The 17,825-nt window shown below is 38.0% G+C and overlaps 1 long non-coding RNA gene across 1 annotated transcript; it reads right to left on the reverse strand.

Annotated features, from left to right (window-relative positions):
* Positions 1-1,921: 1,921 nt before the first annotated feature.
* LOC140520454 (uncharacterized) lies at positions 1,922-6,980 on the reverse strand. Its single transcript, XR_011972510.1, has 3 exons — positions 6,913-6,980; positions 4,949-5,243; positions 1,922-2,144 (listed from the first exon to the last, which is right to left on the reverse strand). It is a non-coding gene; the product is annotated as an uncharacterized lncRNA (long non-coding RNA).
* Between the last annotated feature and the right edge of the window lie 10,845 nt (positions 6,981-17,825).

Here is a 17,825-nt window from a genome sequence, read left to right on the forward strand (position 1 = left end):
CAGAAAGTACCAGAAAATGAAAGGGATATTCCCAAGATCAAACATCTAGTTGGTGACAGGCTCCAGAATTCAAACCTTGGTGTCCTTCTTTCCAGTCCAGTAATCTTCTCATAAGGTCTTATTAAACTACATTAGCTCAATAGCCTGTAAAAATAAAGGGCTGTTGTGTTTGGCTATTGTATCTCTTTGCCTAAAATTCAATCCTTAATTCTCAGGTGGTGGGATTTGAACTATGGCAGAAGTTTTTTGTTTGTTTTTTTTTTAAAGAAACCAGATAAAAACTACAAATGGAACCAGAGGGTTATACAAAAGCATTTTTTTGAGCATGTGGGAGACAAGGCAAGGGAGGGAGCAGGGTTATAGTTATAGCTATACAGTTATAGCTCATCTTATACATTTTGATCAAACCTATAGTTCATCAGGTTCAACCATGGTTACATTTCCCAGGATATTTACAGGTTACATATTCCCAGGAATTTCTTGTGAAAATTATTGGTACATACCATATGTAATATAAATACAGGTAATTTTGAAGAAGGAGGCATTAGTAGCTGGGAGAATCAAAAAAGGTTTCATGTAGATGCTGGTGCTTAAGTTGAACTTTAAAATAAACTAAAGATTCTAAAAAATAAGAGTTGAGGAAGCAGAGACGGGGGAATGGACTGTTTGATGGGAAGCAGGGTTTGATTTTTATGAGAAATTACAACTTGGCACATACATTTGCTCAAAGTACAGTCACCAGGTTCAGACAAGATTTTTATATCACAGGATAGTGAAAGGTTTTCTATTCCATGTTCTTCTTTCACCCTCAACTTCAAATTATCTCATGCCTAATGGGAAAAAGACTACACCTCATCCCTATCATCGCCACCTCAACTCCCATCTGAGAAATGAATTCTTCTAGTTCTAAATCTATAATACTATGACACTGTATTATCCCTTCAGTTCATCCTGGTACTTTCTCTCAATCCTTTTAACCTAGACCCACAATAACTGAACTAGATTCTATTTCTTGTTTAATGTCTAAAGTTGAAACTCTCAAAATGACTGGGAGCAAGGAAACAGAATAGTACTCCAATCAACTTTTACATTTTAATATTTATTTATGTTTCAATCCTCCTCTTTCCCACTTCTTAGAATTTGCTCCTGTCACCCCACCCTTCCTTCTCTATCAACACATAGAATAAAACAATGTCAAAACTAGAAAGGAGCTCAAAGATTGTCTAAGTGAGCCCTTCTCTTTCATTATGAATATAAAATAATCAAAATTTTAGAAAATTATCTAGGATGTTGAGAAATAAAGCAGTCAATTCAGGTTTAGCCAGTACATATCACTATGTCAGAGGCAGAACTTGAATTCGGGTTCTTCCTGCAGCCAGTTTTCTAACACCCATAACCCATACTTCCTCTGTACTCTCTGCAAAGCAGTCATAAATGTGCATGAGTTGAGGGAATTCCTGAGAGCTAGCTACACTGATTGAGCAATGGTTCTAGTCAAAACAATAATAACAAATCATATTTCTTTAACATTTGGGGGCTTATAAAGTTCTTACCCTTCAATGGTACCACTCTTGCAAGATTCAGTAATAGAGAAGTATAATATTACCATTTTACAGATGAGAAAACAAACTCATAGAGATTAAATTGTCTTGCCCAAATTCACACAGCTAGATAAGGGCAGAGTCAACATAAGAAACTAGGTATCCTCATACCCAAGCCAAGACTCTTTGGTCTCAATACTGCCAAAAACATCCAGGATCCTCATACCCAAGCCAAGACTCTTTGGACTCAATACTGCCAAAAACATCCAGGACTCTGTCTCATCCATCTTTGTAAACCTAGCACCTTAGACAGGGCTTTCCACATAGTTTAGGGGCATAATAAATGTGATCATTTGAATCAAACTGTTGACTAAGGAAAATGAAATAAGGACATTGCTAGTTTTATTCAGCAGAAGGCAACTGGGACAGGAATCCCCCCAAATCTTCCAGAGTTGGCCATAATAGGTTAAATTCCTTTCCTGCAGCAGTGTTTCTTAGAATTTGGGCATCTTCCAGGCAAGGGCATGCATGTGATATCGTTTTTATTCCGGCAGATGCCTCGATAAAAATAACAGGAAGGAATGTCGGTCTTCTTCCCATCCACTGTAAAAAGAAAGTGAGAGTTTCTGACAATACTGTGTGGCTCAGACATGAGGTAAGGTAAAATGAGAAAAGGGGGTGAGCTGGAAACTTGGACCACATTTTCAACCCTGATCACAGTTATCTGGCTGAATGAGTACAGTAGCTTTCAAAGATTATATATGTGGAGCTGGAAGGGACCACCAGGGTCATAATATCATAAGATGATATTAGAGTTGGAAAGGACCCAGAAGTCATCCAGTCCAACCCCTATACTTTACAAAGAGGTTTAGTGATTTGCTTTTCCAAAATTAGAGTTAGTTAAGTACCTGAGCGACAGGATCAAAACTCAGGTATTGGCCCCCTTCACCTTGAAGATGAAAAAAACTCAGACCCAGAGAAAAAAAAGAGGTAATTTGCCCTAAAGTCACATATGTAACAAATGGTGCAGCTAGAATTTGAATAGGTCCTCAGATTCCAAAACCAGACTACTATTCACTACATTATGCTTCAGAATTAGTAAAATTTCTGTTTATATTCACAGCTGAATGGGAGATGTAATGTAGTACAATATAGAATTTGAATAGGTCCTCAGATTCCAAAACCGGACTACTGTTTACTACATTATATTGCAGAATTAGTAAGATTTCTGTTTATATTCACAGCTAAGTGACAGATGCAGTGTAGTACAATAGAAAGAGGAGCAGTTAGGTGGCACAGTGGAGAGAGCACTGGGCCTGAGGTCAGGAAGACCTGAGTTCAAATCTGGCCTCAGATACTAACTGTTTGAACCTATTTGTCTCAGTTTCCTCACCTAGAAAATGAACTGGAGAGGGAAATGGCAAACCACTTCAGTATCTTTGTCAAGCAAACCTCAAATTGGGTCATGAAGAGTTGTATATGACTGAAAATACTAAACAATAAATAACACAATGGAAAGAGCACTGGATTTGAAGTCAGCTAATTCCAGTACTTACCACTTGTTGGGAACTGATAAGTCTTGACTCTTCTTGACTGAGTTTACTTATTTGTGAAGTGAGGGGATGAGATTTTCAATTCAGACATTACATACTAATCATTCCCATTCATATCAAGTTGTTTCTTATTCCCCTGTTAGACAAGGAGCTCCATGGTGTTATCTATACTTTGGCCCCTGAATGAACATGTTAACTGACTAATGTTTGTTGAATTTGAGTTAGTACGAAGTGCTTTCACATCCACTACAATTTCATTTGATCCTCACCACAGCTGTGTGAGGTGAACAGGAGAGTAGTTACTATCCCCATTTTACCTGGAGTCCTTTGATCTATCCAGTATCCCCTTCTCCCCTTGGCACACTTCTTAGTTGTTCTTCCTGGAGCTCACCCACACATATACAGCTCCCATAATTAGAAATACCCTTTCCCCAAAGGTTAATCTTGGCCCCTTCTCTACATGGTTTCCTCTACTGAGCTTATCTCTTACTTTCAATTATCTTTTATTCATTATCTTTTATTCATATTCATTGTATTTTATTATTTATCACCTTTAATATTTCATGAAGCTGTGATTTTGAGATAGAAGATATAGTGAACAAAGTGCTAGACTTAGAGTCATGAAGATCTGAGTCTGAATCCTACTTCAGATAATTACTGGTTGTTTGACCCTGGACAAGCCATCTAAACCTCTTTCAGCCTCAGTTTCTTCATCTATAAAGTGGGTATAATAAACTCATGGCTCATAGGGTCACTGTCAGGATCAAATGAGTTAACAGGTGTACATCCCTTCACAAACATTAAAATGCTACATAAAATTAATTACTGTTATCCAGTAAGCGTTTATTAAGCTCCTACTATGTACACTGCTAAAGGCATGGGGAGTAAAAAAAAATGATAGAACAAACCTTGCTTTCAAAAGAGTTTACAGCAAATAGAGGAAATAATGGACACAACTAAAGGATGAAAGTCAGGGACTGGACACCTGTGATTTCATGGCACAGGGAATTTCCAGAAGGGAAAACTCCTTCTATGACTGGAGAATAATCAATGAGCATAAGTACTAAGCACTGGGGATACAAAGAAAGGAAAAACACAAAACCAGCCCCTTCCTCAAGGAGCTTACAAACTAATGACTGAGACAACATATAAATAAATAGGTATAGACACAATAGAGACAAATCAGAAGAAGGGGAACCTTAGAGGGTAAGCGCAAGTCACCAGCAGGATGACCAAGAGCGCCTCTCATAGAAGCTGGTAATTGAGTCAAGTCTTGAAAGAAGTCAGGGCCAGCAAAAAAAGAAATAAAGAGGAAGAAATAAGCATTCCAGGCATGGGGGGTAACCAGTGCAAAGGTGTAAAAAGATGGAATTCTTCATGGAAGGGAAAGTAAAGCATATATTTAGCTGGGTCATGGGGCATATGGAGGCATGGAAAAGGTCAAAAAAGTAGAAAGGTGGTAAGGGAGACAGATTGTGAAGGTCTTTAAACGCCAAACAAAGGAATTAATATAGGTACTAGGCACTCCATAGAGGTGTTAGGCACTGGGATGATAAAAAAAATTAAAATTACAAAAACAAAATGATACTGAAACAGCGTTGTTCCTTCATGGAGCTTTCATTTTATGGAGGGAAGAAACTGTCTAGAGATAAAGAAATGCAAAGTAATTTGGAGGAAACATCACTAACAACTGGAGGAGACCAAGAAAAGCTTCTCATGGGAGATGGTATCTAAAATGATCCTTGAAGGAAGTTAAAAATTCTAAGAGGCAGATGTGAAGAGGGAAGGAGGCCACCAGCTCTAAGACCCTGAATTAATGATCAAGACATCTCTGTGAAGGAGTTCAAAGCTTACCTGAGAGTACCTGGCAGAGAATAGCAAGGGCCAGGAGCAGAAGGTTGAGCAGGTGCATGGTGGGTAGAACGTAACTTGGAAGAAAGAAGAATCAGGAGGATTTCAAGGGGTCTGTGGACCCTTCTCCAATTCTTGGAGGCAAGCTTTATGCTTGGTCACAGGGATGGAAGAATGAAGACTGAGATGGGAGAGGTGACTTCGTGTTTTCTTTTGCAGCTATTCCAAGAAGGACCTAGGTGGTGATTGAAGGAAGTGGGATATGTCATCACCTATCGGCTCAACACAAGGCTGCCTCCTGTCACAGAAAGAAGAAGGAAAATTTGCTGGATTATAACATTTTCTGTGATCTTTACACATCCTTGTTGAGAGGTTGCAGGGCTCAGTGTTTCCTTTTCAAGGGATAAGGAAATAAATGAGAATAACCTGGGTAAAACCAATTCAAGAAAATATGGAAAGACCAGGAAAAGATTATGAAAATGGAAGTGGTTTTTGAGCACTTGGTTGCACTAAATTCTTTTTTATTTCTCTTTCCTGAGAATGGGAAGAAGCAGACTTAGAAAGACCCTGGGTGAAGGCTTTTACAAACTAATGAGTGAGACAAAATATAAGTAAATGGGTCTAGACATAATATACACAAATCCGAAGAAATAAAGCTTAGAGGGGAAGGCTCAAGTGACCACAAAGTCCTCTTGTAGAAACTGGTGCTTGAGCTATGTCTTCCCTGGGTTTTGTTCTCTAGATTAGGTTCATTCAAGGAAGCATCATTGGGAGTTCCACTGGGCCCTTATCTAAATGATATTAGAGATAGGTTTGTTCCACAACTTGGGTTTGAATCAGGTACTGCGAAGAAGCTAATTTGTAATCATAATTAAATGCTTCATTTGTAGTTACCAAAATGTACCTATACTTTTCTTAGTGGAGATTTGAAACTATCTCCTCTCCCAGACTCCCAATTCTCTTTGATTTCTTAAAGGTTACTGTCTGAGGCATACATATGTGTGTGTATCTTGGCTCTGTCACTCAGAAAAGTCATTTAACCTCTTTGGGGCCTTGGTTTTCTCATTTGTAAAATGAGGTGATTAGACTATATTACCTCAAAGGTCCTTTTTCCAATTTTAAATCTAATATCCCATGATTTCAGTTTATCTCATTCTTCTGGGTTTGAAAATAACATCTAATCTATCTTAGGTTTCAATTCCCTCTATATGACGTCTGTTTTCTAGTTGGCAGGTCATTCAACTTGTTAGACCAGATCAAAGCAAAATGGAAATAGGAAAAAAAAAGCATAGCAATAATTTACATTCTAAAGTTCTCTGAGATTTACAGAGATCTTTCCTGTGAAATTGGTAGTAAAATTGGTATCCTCATTTTATATAGTGAAAGTGAGTTTCAGAGAGGAAAAGTGAATTGCCCAGGATCACTCAGTAAGTGTTCGGAGACTAGAACTTGAAACTGGGTATCCAACCTTATATTGTTCCATTAAAAAAATCAGAGCTAGAAGCCTCCTTGAGAGAATGTAGTCCAGTCTTATTGTTTTACAGACAAGAAAATCGAGGTCCAAAGAGAAGTGACTTGACTGTACTCACATAGATAGTAAAGGGAAGACACAGAACCTAAGCTTTCTACTGTGAGATTACATATCCAAAATAAAATTTTTCTTTATTCTAAAGATCTTTCCTCCTAGAAAATGAAACAAGCATCCCAAACATTTGTAAATTACTACTTAAATAGATAATTTTTAAGTTATCTATAATACATACAATATATGAGGGTTACTCAATAGTGGGATCTTAATTTAAACAAAAGAGTTATAGACCAGTCTGGTATTCCACTCCCCCTCCATCCCTACCCCAATCTAATACAATTAAGGAAAATCTCTTTATTCCTTCCTCTGAACTAACCACTCAGTGACTGATCTTTGAATTTCCCATTGTTCGTTTCCCTTCCCTCACTAACTCACTCACCTCAAAGCAATTCCCCAACCCGGACCCCCCTTGTTTAGGAGACTACTGAAACCCTCTCTCAGGTAGATATTTTACACCATAATTACATCATAATCAGGAGTTGGATCATCAATGGGCTTGGGGCGGGGAGGAAATGAATTTTTTTAAATAGAGAGTATAGGTGGGACCCTGGTAATTTGTTTTTAGGAAAGGAGCTTTGAGATTGCCTCCATCCTCCCTTCCCTAAATTCCAGTCTTGTTGGTGTCTGAGGGCTTGCTTGTATGTACAGTGGAGAGCCAGATTAGTGAATCTACATCATGGCCTCAATGCCATTTTGTCAATTAGGGTATGACACAAGATGGAGCTTTTCCCTATCAATAAAGTGAGAGAATTGGAACTAACTCCTCTATAAGACATTTTCCAAGTTTAAATGTGTGCTCTATGATCCCAAGCCTACTTGAAACCTATAGATTCTAGCTCTTCTACATCTCCCCAGTGACCGACTCACTTTAGGCTCAATTGTTGACTAGCTTTCAACTGGAACCCTGCTGCAGGATAGTCTTCAAAGGGAGTTTTCCACTGCAGCCTAATCAGAGATCTGGATCACCAATAAGATGAGAGGGTGACATGAGTAAAGAGGGTTGTCACACATGGGACCCTAGGAAAAGTTCTTTACTCATATGATTTGAGGATTATCTAATAATACTCTGTAGGTACTCCCATATGTTCCTTGAATTAGGAATAGTTATCACCTGGATTCCTTCTAGTATCATTCCTTCTAGTATCTAGCACAAATTATCATTGTCTTTATAGGATGAAGGTAACCCACAGATAGTATGGGAGTCAGAATACTTCATCTGGATTCTGATACCCAACTCTGACACTATCTATGTGACCTTGGGCAAGTATATCAGTGAAAGGCAAGGTAGTGTAGTGAATGGAGAACTCATCATGAACCTGGTCCAACCTTCATAGTAGGAAGACCTGAGCTCAAGTCTGAGACACACATTGGTTGAGTAACCAACCCTTGGCAAGATACCAAACCTCTTGGTGCCCTGGGCAACTCTCATCTAAGACTATAAGTTGCAAAACTATTGTCACCTCCATTGTTGAGTTTCCCCATTGGGAGCTCTCTGTATTTGTAAAATCACTTTGAAAAAAAGATTAAAAGCTACTAAAAATGTGCTTTGTTAAGTCTGAAGCAAGAGGCTATTAACCACCAGGGGAATTAGGGAAGACATCCTAGAAGTGATATTTGAGATATATATATATATATATTTTAAAAGAATAAGTTCAATAAACCAAATGGGGGAAAAAGAATATTATGAAGATAGGAAACAGCCTGAGCAAAGGTATGGAGACAGGAAATTATGAGGTAAATTCATATATACCTATGTATATATGGTATTTATGAAGGAGGCAGAGAGTTAACTAGAACCTTAAGGGTAAAGAACATGAAGGAAAGTAATAATATGAAATAAAATTGAAAATGTGAGGAAACTGGAGCTGGATTGTGGAGGCCATTAACAACAAAGGAATTTTAAATTCAGACCCCATCCTGGCTCTCAGTTTCCTCATGTGGAGTTTTAACCAGAGGATTCCTAAGCTTTCTCCTAGCTCTCTATATAATACTATCACAAGGAGTAGAGATCAACTAAATCCAATAGTAAGTACATTGTGGATGTGCTTCAAAGCTCCCCCAGATAGACCAGTTACAATCTCTTTCCTTACTAAATTTTTTCATGACACTCAGGGAATGTATGATGCAGTAGAAATAGCATAAGACATGGAGACCAAAGAGCTGGGTTCAGATCCTGATTTTTTAAAATTGACTACCTGAAACCTTGGATAAATAACTTACTGGATTTCAGAGGATAATAGATTTAGAGCTAGAAGGGACCTTAGTAGCCCAGAATAAAAGAGTTTAAGAGACTTACTCAGAATTATACAGCTAGCGTCTGAAATAGGATTTATATTCAGTTTTTCTTAACTCCAAGTCCAGCACTGGAGTCAAGAAGATCTGAGTTCAAATCTAGCCTCAGACACTTCCTAGCTGCATGACCCTAGGCAAATGATTTGATCTCTGACTCAGTTTTCTTATCTGTAAAAAAGAGACAATAATGCCAGCCACAGGCAGCTAAGTGATGCAGTGGATAGAACTCTGGGCATGAAGTCAGGAAGACCTGAGTTCAAATCCAGCCTCAGAGACTTATTAGCTGTGTGACCCTGGACAAGTCACTTAACTCTGTTTTCTTCATTTTCCTTACCTGTAAAATGAGCTGGAGAAGGAAATGGCAAACCACTCCAGTATATTTGCCAAGAAAACCCCAAAAGGGGTCAGGAAAGAGTTTGATACAACAAAAAACCACTAAACAACAACAAACTTGTTGTGAGGATAACATTACATAAAATTTGTAAAGCTTTTTGCAAACTTCAAAGTGCTACATAAAATACTAACTCTTATTGTCTTTCTTATTTTGCCACTTAGCTGTTTTTAAATATGCAAAATAAGGAGATCTGACAAAATAACCTCTAATTGCTTGTAATTCAAACTTTATGAGCCCCTTTCCCTTTCTGGGACTCAATTTCCTCATCTTTAAAAATGTAAGGTTCTTTAAGGTTCATTCCAACTCTCTACCAAATGGTTCTCATGGGACAAACTTATGCCTACTTTCCAATAGGCCCCAAGCAAGTATATAGGTTAATTTCAAAAATATGTTTAAATGACTATATTCAAACTCCATGTCATTTGTTCACCACTTATTTGTTGTTGTTTGGTTGTGTTTACATGACTCCATGGGGTTTTCTTGGCAAAGATAATGTAATGATTTGCCATTTCCTTCTCCAGTATATCCCCATTTTGTAGATACTGAGGCAAATAGAAGTTAAGCGACTTGCCTAGGATAACTCAGCTGAGACTGGATTTGAGCTCAGTTCTGCCTGACTCTAGGCCCAATGCTCTATCCACTGCACCACCCAGCTGCCCAACACAGTATTTTTGGAGAGGTAAAATTGAGGTAGCACTCAGACAGAGCTCCCTGGGCTTCCCTTGTAGTCAGTTTACCAATATTCATTCAGGACTGACTCTGAGTAAGACACTCTGGATGAGTCTTACCCAGAATGTGTAGATGTGGCTCTCAGAATCCTCAATGCTCTCCCAAATGCTTTCACACCCACAGCTATAGATCCTTCAGGCAAAGACAACTTGTCTCTTCACTTACCTAACTCTAACAGAGAGAGGTAAAGGGAGGAACCAAGGGGAGGCAGAGACTGCCTACTATGACTTAGGGCACCAGAAAGCCACTGCTTCATCTCAGGCCAGACCCAGGGTAGATTAAACATAGGGCCCCTAGAAATGATCTTTCCCTTGAAAGGGTACCTAGATAGGAATGAATCTCATTTTCTCATCTGGAACATATCTAGGGAAAGACCTCAGATAAGTAGAATGTCCTCTCCATGGCAGACAATTGGTTAAACTAAAAATACAAGCCGACTGTCAATGCCAGGCAAGGGTGGAGAGAGTGCCAAAGCTCATGAGTCACACAGGCCCTTCCCCACCCTCCCATCTCCTCTGATAGGTGCTATTTCTCTCCTCTCTCTCCTTTGAAAGGCGGGTGCTCCTAGATCAAATTATTCTCCATGACACGAGAATCATGTTGAACCTCATTCCTGCCTTGGAGCGGAAAGCACCGATCATTAGGTGGGTAGAAAACATGATTCACTGGCCACTTGCCAGCTCTTCCTCTTGGACAGTATGAAGGTTGTATGCATGGGGACATGAGCAGAGGATTTAGGGACAGATAACCTAAATTTCACTATGACTTTGCCTCTTACTATCCATAACCCTGGGTAAGACAATTCCTTCAGAAGAGACTGAACTAGGGATCTCTTTGTGAAACCTGTCACACTAAGGAAATCTGCATACTCTCAACTATTTTGAGACTGGGAGAGATGAAAAGGGGGAATGGACTCTCAGCCAACACTCCCTAAAACCTGCCCCAGGGTAAAATGAGGAAGACAGGCATTATAAAGTGCTGCTTTGTAGCAACACCTGGAGCAATTCAACACCTTTGTCTAATTTCAGTCTCTATGGCTTTTCCTAAGATATCCTCCTGCCCCAGGAATGTCCTCTCTCCTAATCTTTGCCTCCTGCCTCCATAATAATGATGATGATAGCACTTGTACAACACTTTAAGGTTCCTAAAAAGGTTTACAAATATTATCTCACTTAATCCTCATAATCAGTCCATAAAGCAGTATTATGACAAATGAGGAAAAGTAAAGCTGAGAGGGATTAAATGGATTGCCCAGGACTTCCAGTTCATATAAGCAATAAGATACAGGACTGGACATTTTCTCTGATCCCCATGACATCTCAAACCTCTCAAAAACAGAAATTAATACCAAAACTAAATCCAAAATCCAAAAGAAGTTAAGAATTAAACAAAACTGACATTCTTGAACTGACATTCACATTGAGCTAACTAGGAGTCCCTTCCTCACCTCCCATGCTACTGGCAACAAGGCTGCTTTACCAGATCCAAGACTGACCCACAAGTTTGCAACAAAATTCTACTCTACACCTGGTCCATCCTTCCCCCTTCTAATGCTGTGGAGACCCTGATTCCTGGATATGGAAGGGTGTTCTTGGTCTAGAGAGATATGTTCCAGGGGCAGAAACTAGTAGGGTCCAGTCAACACCATGGTAGGAAGCATTCTATGCTGCAAAAGATCTTTGCAGGACAGCCAGAAACAGAGGGAAAAGGGCAGGACATATGTCATGACTTGAAATAGAGCTCAACACCATACCCCACCTGACATTCCTCCCAGTGCCTCAGAGATTCAAACTACAGAAATCAACACCGTTGCACCGTCATAGCAAATGTTCTGAACTGCCAGTGTAGGCTCAGAGAACTGAGGAAAGAAGGAACAGGTCAGAAGACCATAAAGGTTGGGGGAGTCATGCTGCACTCCACTAAGCCTGGGGGAAAGAACTCAGTATCCAATTGGGGCCAGTCCTGTCCACCTTAAAGTCATTTGGGACAGAGACCTAGACTGATGAACTATTAATTTCCCCGGGAGGAAGGAGGCTTAGACACTTTGAGATCCAGCAATACCACTAGGTATTTAGGTCTATTTCCAAAGATGATTAGGGGAAAAGGAAAAGAACCTATATATTCCAAAATATTTCTAGCAACTCTCTTTGTGGTGACAAAGAACTGGAAATTGTGGAGATGCCCATCAATTGGGGAATGACTGAACAAGTTGTGATATATGGTTGTGATGGAATACTACTCTGCCATTAGAAATGATGAGCTCACTGATTATAGAAAAATATGGATAGACTTGTACAAAATAATCATGAGTGAAATGAGCAGAACCAGGAGAGCATTGTATGTAGTAATAGCAATATTTTTTTAAAAACAACTTTGAGCAACTAAGTCATTTTGACTATTATAAATACCCAAATTAACTACAAAGTATCTGTGAAGGAAGATGCTATCTTGCATCCAGAGAAAGAACTGATAAATAGAAGAATGTATAAAATGATTATGTATATGTGTGGTGCGGAGGTGTATACACATACATATATATTTGTATCTAATGGCAGCCATCTAGAGGAAGCAGAGAAAATGGGGAAGAAACGAAAAGAAAGAAAAAAGTCACATTAGAACTTCAGTATATATTTTAAAGGGATAACAAGTTGTAAATAATAAATGGGCAGTTTTGTGTGCAATCATCTTTAATTCTGCTGTTATAGAAATGTTTATATTATCTCACAAATTAAAAATACATAAGTAAAAAAGAAAAGGAGCAATAGGGGAAAATAAAGAGGAGAAAAACTAAAATTACCAAAGTTCTCAGAAAAAAGAAAACTCAAAGACCCTGAACACAGGCAGATAAATGAGCAAGGAAAATGGTAACAACAGGACATATGGTCTCCAGATCCAGTAAACAAGTTCAGGCGAATAAATACTGCAAAATAAACTAAAATGATCCAATAGTCGATGAGACAGAGGACCATGTAAAGTGTGAGGTATGAGACCACAATGAATTCTTGCTGACATTCAAAAGAGAAATGAAAATTATGAGATTTATAAGAATTTTGGTCTGCATAGCAAAAATAATGGGAAGAATGGAAAAACTCAAATCTGCAATGGCAAGTTTCAGATTGTGAATGCAAATATTAAAAAGTACTGTTGTGTTTGTCCTTCATTTGAAGAGGACCATGACATCAGGGAAATGATGACATGACTTGCAGTCAACTTTGATTTGACTGAGGGAGGGCTGTGTAAACTCGTCAGCCTCACTTTCTCCTCCTGAACCATCTGGATCCAGTGACCAGATATTCATCAGGATGACTAGAGAAGGCCCAGGATGCAAAGGGAGACCCCTGGCCTTTTAGGCTAAGGCCTTTTCAGGTACTCACTTAGTGTGAGTTTATCCCAATTCAATGAATATGCCTGATTAACAAGTACACAAGGGATGGTCCCTTTAATTAGAAAAAGAAAAAAACATCAGGGTGGGAGAGAAAGACCCTCAGGGTTGCTATTCCAAAGAGAAACAGTTACCAATGACATTCACTCTAAGCCAGGAAAGTCTTTCTTTTTTTTTCCCTATAAAAAAAGTAAAGGAAAATCTAGAAGAAGAGAAGCAGAAAACAATAACATTAAAATAAAAAGCAAAACAAGCTAGTCTAAAAATAGGATTGTAGAAAGAACCTAAGGAAGATAGGTCTTACAGATGAACATTAAAAGATGAAAAAACCTGAAATCCATAATGCAAGAAAAAATATAAAAGAACTGCCCCAAATTTCTGAATATAGAAAGTGAGATATCAGTTGAAAGAACTCACAGATAACGTCCAGAAAAAAAACCCAAAGCTTCAAACTCCAAGATATATACTAATCAAATTTAATAATTCATTTCAAATAGGAAGATCTGCAAATGATCAGGATAAATATCTTTAAATACAAAAGAAAGAAAATTTAAATAGCAAAGGACAATTCTGCACCTATCAAAAAATACAAGAAGGAATGGAATAATGTGGCCTAGGGTGACCTACTTTAAAAATCTAACCTTGGCCATAATTGAAAAAAAATTAATTTCAGTAATAAAGATTCCTTTGAAACATTCTTAGAAAGAAAACCAGAACTGAAGAGATTAATTCCTTTTCAAACAACCCAAACAATAGAAATGCAGGAGGGCTGAATGAATACAACAGCCAAGGACACTAATAGGAACAGAATGACAGTAGAAAGGCCAGTAAAAGATGTCAAATAAATCACTTTTTTCTGAGTCACACAGTTAGTAAGGGTATGAGGCTGGATTTGATTCTCGGTCTCTGTGATTCTAGGTCCAACACTCCATCCTCAAGGTCACCTAGCTACCTTCAAAGCTGGAATGGAGTACTATCTTCTACATGGAGCCTTTGCTGATTCCCCTCAGCAAATATACCTTCCCACTCTACTTTCCCCTTCCAGAAACATTACCTTGTAATTTATTTAGCACGTACTTCACCATGTATCCACCTCACTCATTGACTATAAGCCCCTTGAGAGTAAAGCCTTTCCCACTTCAGTCTTAGTATCCCTATTGCACTCTGCTTGGAATACACTTGTAAGTTGATTATCACTACTCACTAGAGTTGGATTTATGTCATATTTCAAAGGTGAAATTCTCTCTGTTCTGGCATAGGTTATTTTTCTGTTGTTCATAAAAAAAAAACAAAACAAAACAAAAACAAAAACAAAAAAAAACCCTGCCTTACTTTGCTCTTTGCTCTTAGTCCAACGTCCATTCTGATGTTGGGGAAGGGTGGAAGTGTTACAGTGAGAATTAAGGCAGTTTGTGCTAGATGCTTATGCAGTACCTGATCCCATCCCTCAATTCATCTTACTTGGGCTGTTTGTGGGGATATATCTATCTCCTGCCATTGGATGGAGTGGATTCCCACTCCCTAGAGGCAGTCTGGAGTAAATCAAAAAGTAACCAAATTCAAAGTCTGGAGACCAAGACTCAGAAAAAAAAACCCATGACTTCAGAGTTCTCTACACAGATATACAAAGAATGGGTAATAAGCAAGCTAAATCAGAAATCTTAATACAAGGATGCAAACTGATCTTAGGTGTCACTGATGAGACTTGGTGGAATGAGACCATTAATGAAAAAAGGGTACTTTATTCTAAAGGCACAATACAGGGATAAAGGATAGGGAATGGACTAGCACTGAATGTTTTGTATAAGATGGCAGTACTTGACTTAGTCAAAACACTTGTCTTGAAGTTAATTGATTCTATAAGGGTGTTGCTTCTTTTTCAATTTAAGCTTTACTGGTGCCTTTAGTTTTTACAATCATTTCTGGATGTACCCCTTCCCCAACTCTCACAGAGCTTTCCTTTGTACCGAAGAAAAGGTTAAGGGAAACCAACTAATATTGTGCTTTGTCACCTAATAAGTACAAGATAAATGCTTGTTTGACTAACATTTAACAGTACATGCAACATTCCATTCACATAGTTCCCCACCCCTTCAGCAAAGAAGGGCGGTGCATTTCCTCATCTTATTGCTAAAACCACAATTGTTCATTACAATTGTACAATATTTGGCTTCACTTTATTGTTTTCTTCATTCATATTATTGAAATCATTATGTATATTTTTTTCTGGTTTAGCTTACTTTATTCTGTATCAGTTCATACAAATTCTCCCATGTTTTTCTCAATTCCTCATATTTGTTGTTACAGATCAATAATATTGCATTAAACTCATATGCCACAGTTCGATCAGCCATTCCTCAACCGAACCATTTCCATTTTTCAGTTCTTTGCTAACGCAAAAGTGATTCAATGAAAATTTTCATACACATATATGTACATATGTGTGTGTTTATATATATACATATATATACTGTAGATATATACTCCACACATAACATATAACATACATACATATATAAACATATATATACATATATATCTGTATATATGAATTTTCTTTGTAAGATCTCCTTGGAGGTCTAATATGCCCTAGTACTGGTGTCTCTGCATCAAAGGGTATGAATTCTTATTCACTTTTCTCACATAATTCCAAATCACTTTCCAGAGTAGCTGAACCAATTCATAGTTCCACCAACAGTGCCCTAATATTCGTCTTCCTCTAGTCCACAGTACCCAATATTAAATATTTCTATCTTCTGTCATCTTTGTCAGTTATTTAAATATGAGGTAAAAATTTAGAGTTAATTTAATTTTCATTGGAGCAATCTTTCAAAACATTATTGATATTTTAATGAGAACTGATTGTTCACATCTGGTGAGCATTTATACATTAGGGGAATGACTCTTGGACTTATATATCTCTGTTAAATCTATCTTTCTCTCAGATATTAGACATATGTCAAGGATGCTGGTTGTAAAAATTTTTCATATCCTAGCTACATTGATTTTATTCTTTCAGAAGCTTTGAAATTTTACATATCTAATAGTAAACAATATTTAATAATTACTTCTACCATTTGTTTGCCTAAAATTTCTCCATCTATCCATAGTTAGGAAAGGTCACTTTATCCTTCTTCTCCTCCTTCTATAGATAGATAGATATAGATATGGGCAGCTAGGTGGTATAGTGGATAGAGCAGGAGTCAGGAGGACCTGAGTTCAAATCTCACCTCAGACACTTGACACTCACTAGCTGTGTGACCTTGGGCAAATCTCTTAAACCCAATTGCCTCATCCTGGGTCATCTCCAGTCATCCTGATGAATATCTGGTCACTGCATTCAGATGGCTCTGGAGGAGAAGTGAGGTTGGTGACCTGCACAACCCTCCCTCACTCAAAACAAAGTCAAGTGCAAGTCATGTCATTATTTCTCTGATGGCATGGTCTTCTTCACCAACGAAGGACAAACACACAGATATAGATATAAATATTATATCTATTTTCCATGGTCCTATGAGAATAGTGGCAGAAGTACTAAAATTCACAATGAACTGAGCCAACCAAGGAAAGCTAAGGAAAACAATAAAATGTGTTTGTTTGTTTTTAAGATGTGATGGGTAAAAGAATAGGAGACGGGATTGAACTGCCATGCTAGAGCAATATGGGATGACAATGGCCAACAGGGAAAAGGCGGAATCACTTAGATCTTATCTTCCATGTATTTTTTTTTGCAAAGGAGAAAAGCCTTTGTACTGAGGACAAAAAAGGGTAGAAATGAGTAGAGATAATAAGGAAGTACCTCAAGTGACAAGGAAAAATGAACAGTATGATAGTATGTGAAAGAACTAGAAGCCATGACTGCTGAGCTGTGAGGAATTCAAAGATTACTATCAATAACCTTTGAAAAATCATGGAAAATAGAAGAAGAATCATAGATATGAAAGACACATTCTAATTTCAAAAAAAAAATAGTGTTCAAGTAATAGAATGATGACTTTGATTTTATTCCTAACAAAATCCTAAATTATTTTGTAAAAGGGAAATAGAAAGCATATGAAAGATTGTCAGGAACATGCCAGACAAATCTCATTTCTACAGTACGACTAGACTGGCAGATCAGGAGACTATTGTAGATATTCTTTGTCTCATACTGTTTAGTCATTTCAGTTGTGTTCAACTCTTCATGACCCCATTTGGGTTTTTGTTTTGTTGTTACTTTGGGGTTTGGGGGTTTTTTTGTCAAGATACTTCCGTGGTTTGCCATTTTCTTCTCCAGTTCATTTTACAGGTGAAGAAACTGAGGCAAACAGGGTTAAGTGATTTGCCCAGGGCCACATAGCTAGTAAGTGTCTGAGGTCAGATTTGAACACAGGAAAATGAGTCTTCCTGATTCCAGGACCAGTGTTCTATCCATTGTGCCATCTAGTTGCCCCTACAGACTTTTTTAACCTTTCTTTGCATCTTTCAGACTTAGCACAGCGTCAGGCACTAGGTG

Source organism: Notamacropus eugenii, chromosome 1 (genome assembly GCF_028372415.1).
Source record: "Notamacropus eugenii isolate mMacEug1 chromosome 1, mMacEug1.pri_v2, whole genome shotgun sequence".
In the NCBI taxonomy this organism is placed as follows: Eukaryota; Metazoa; Chordata; class Mammalia; order Diprotodontia; family Macropodidae; genus Notamacropus; species Notamacropus eugenii.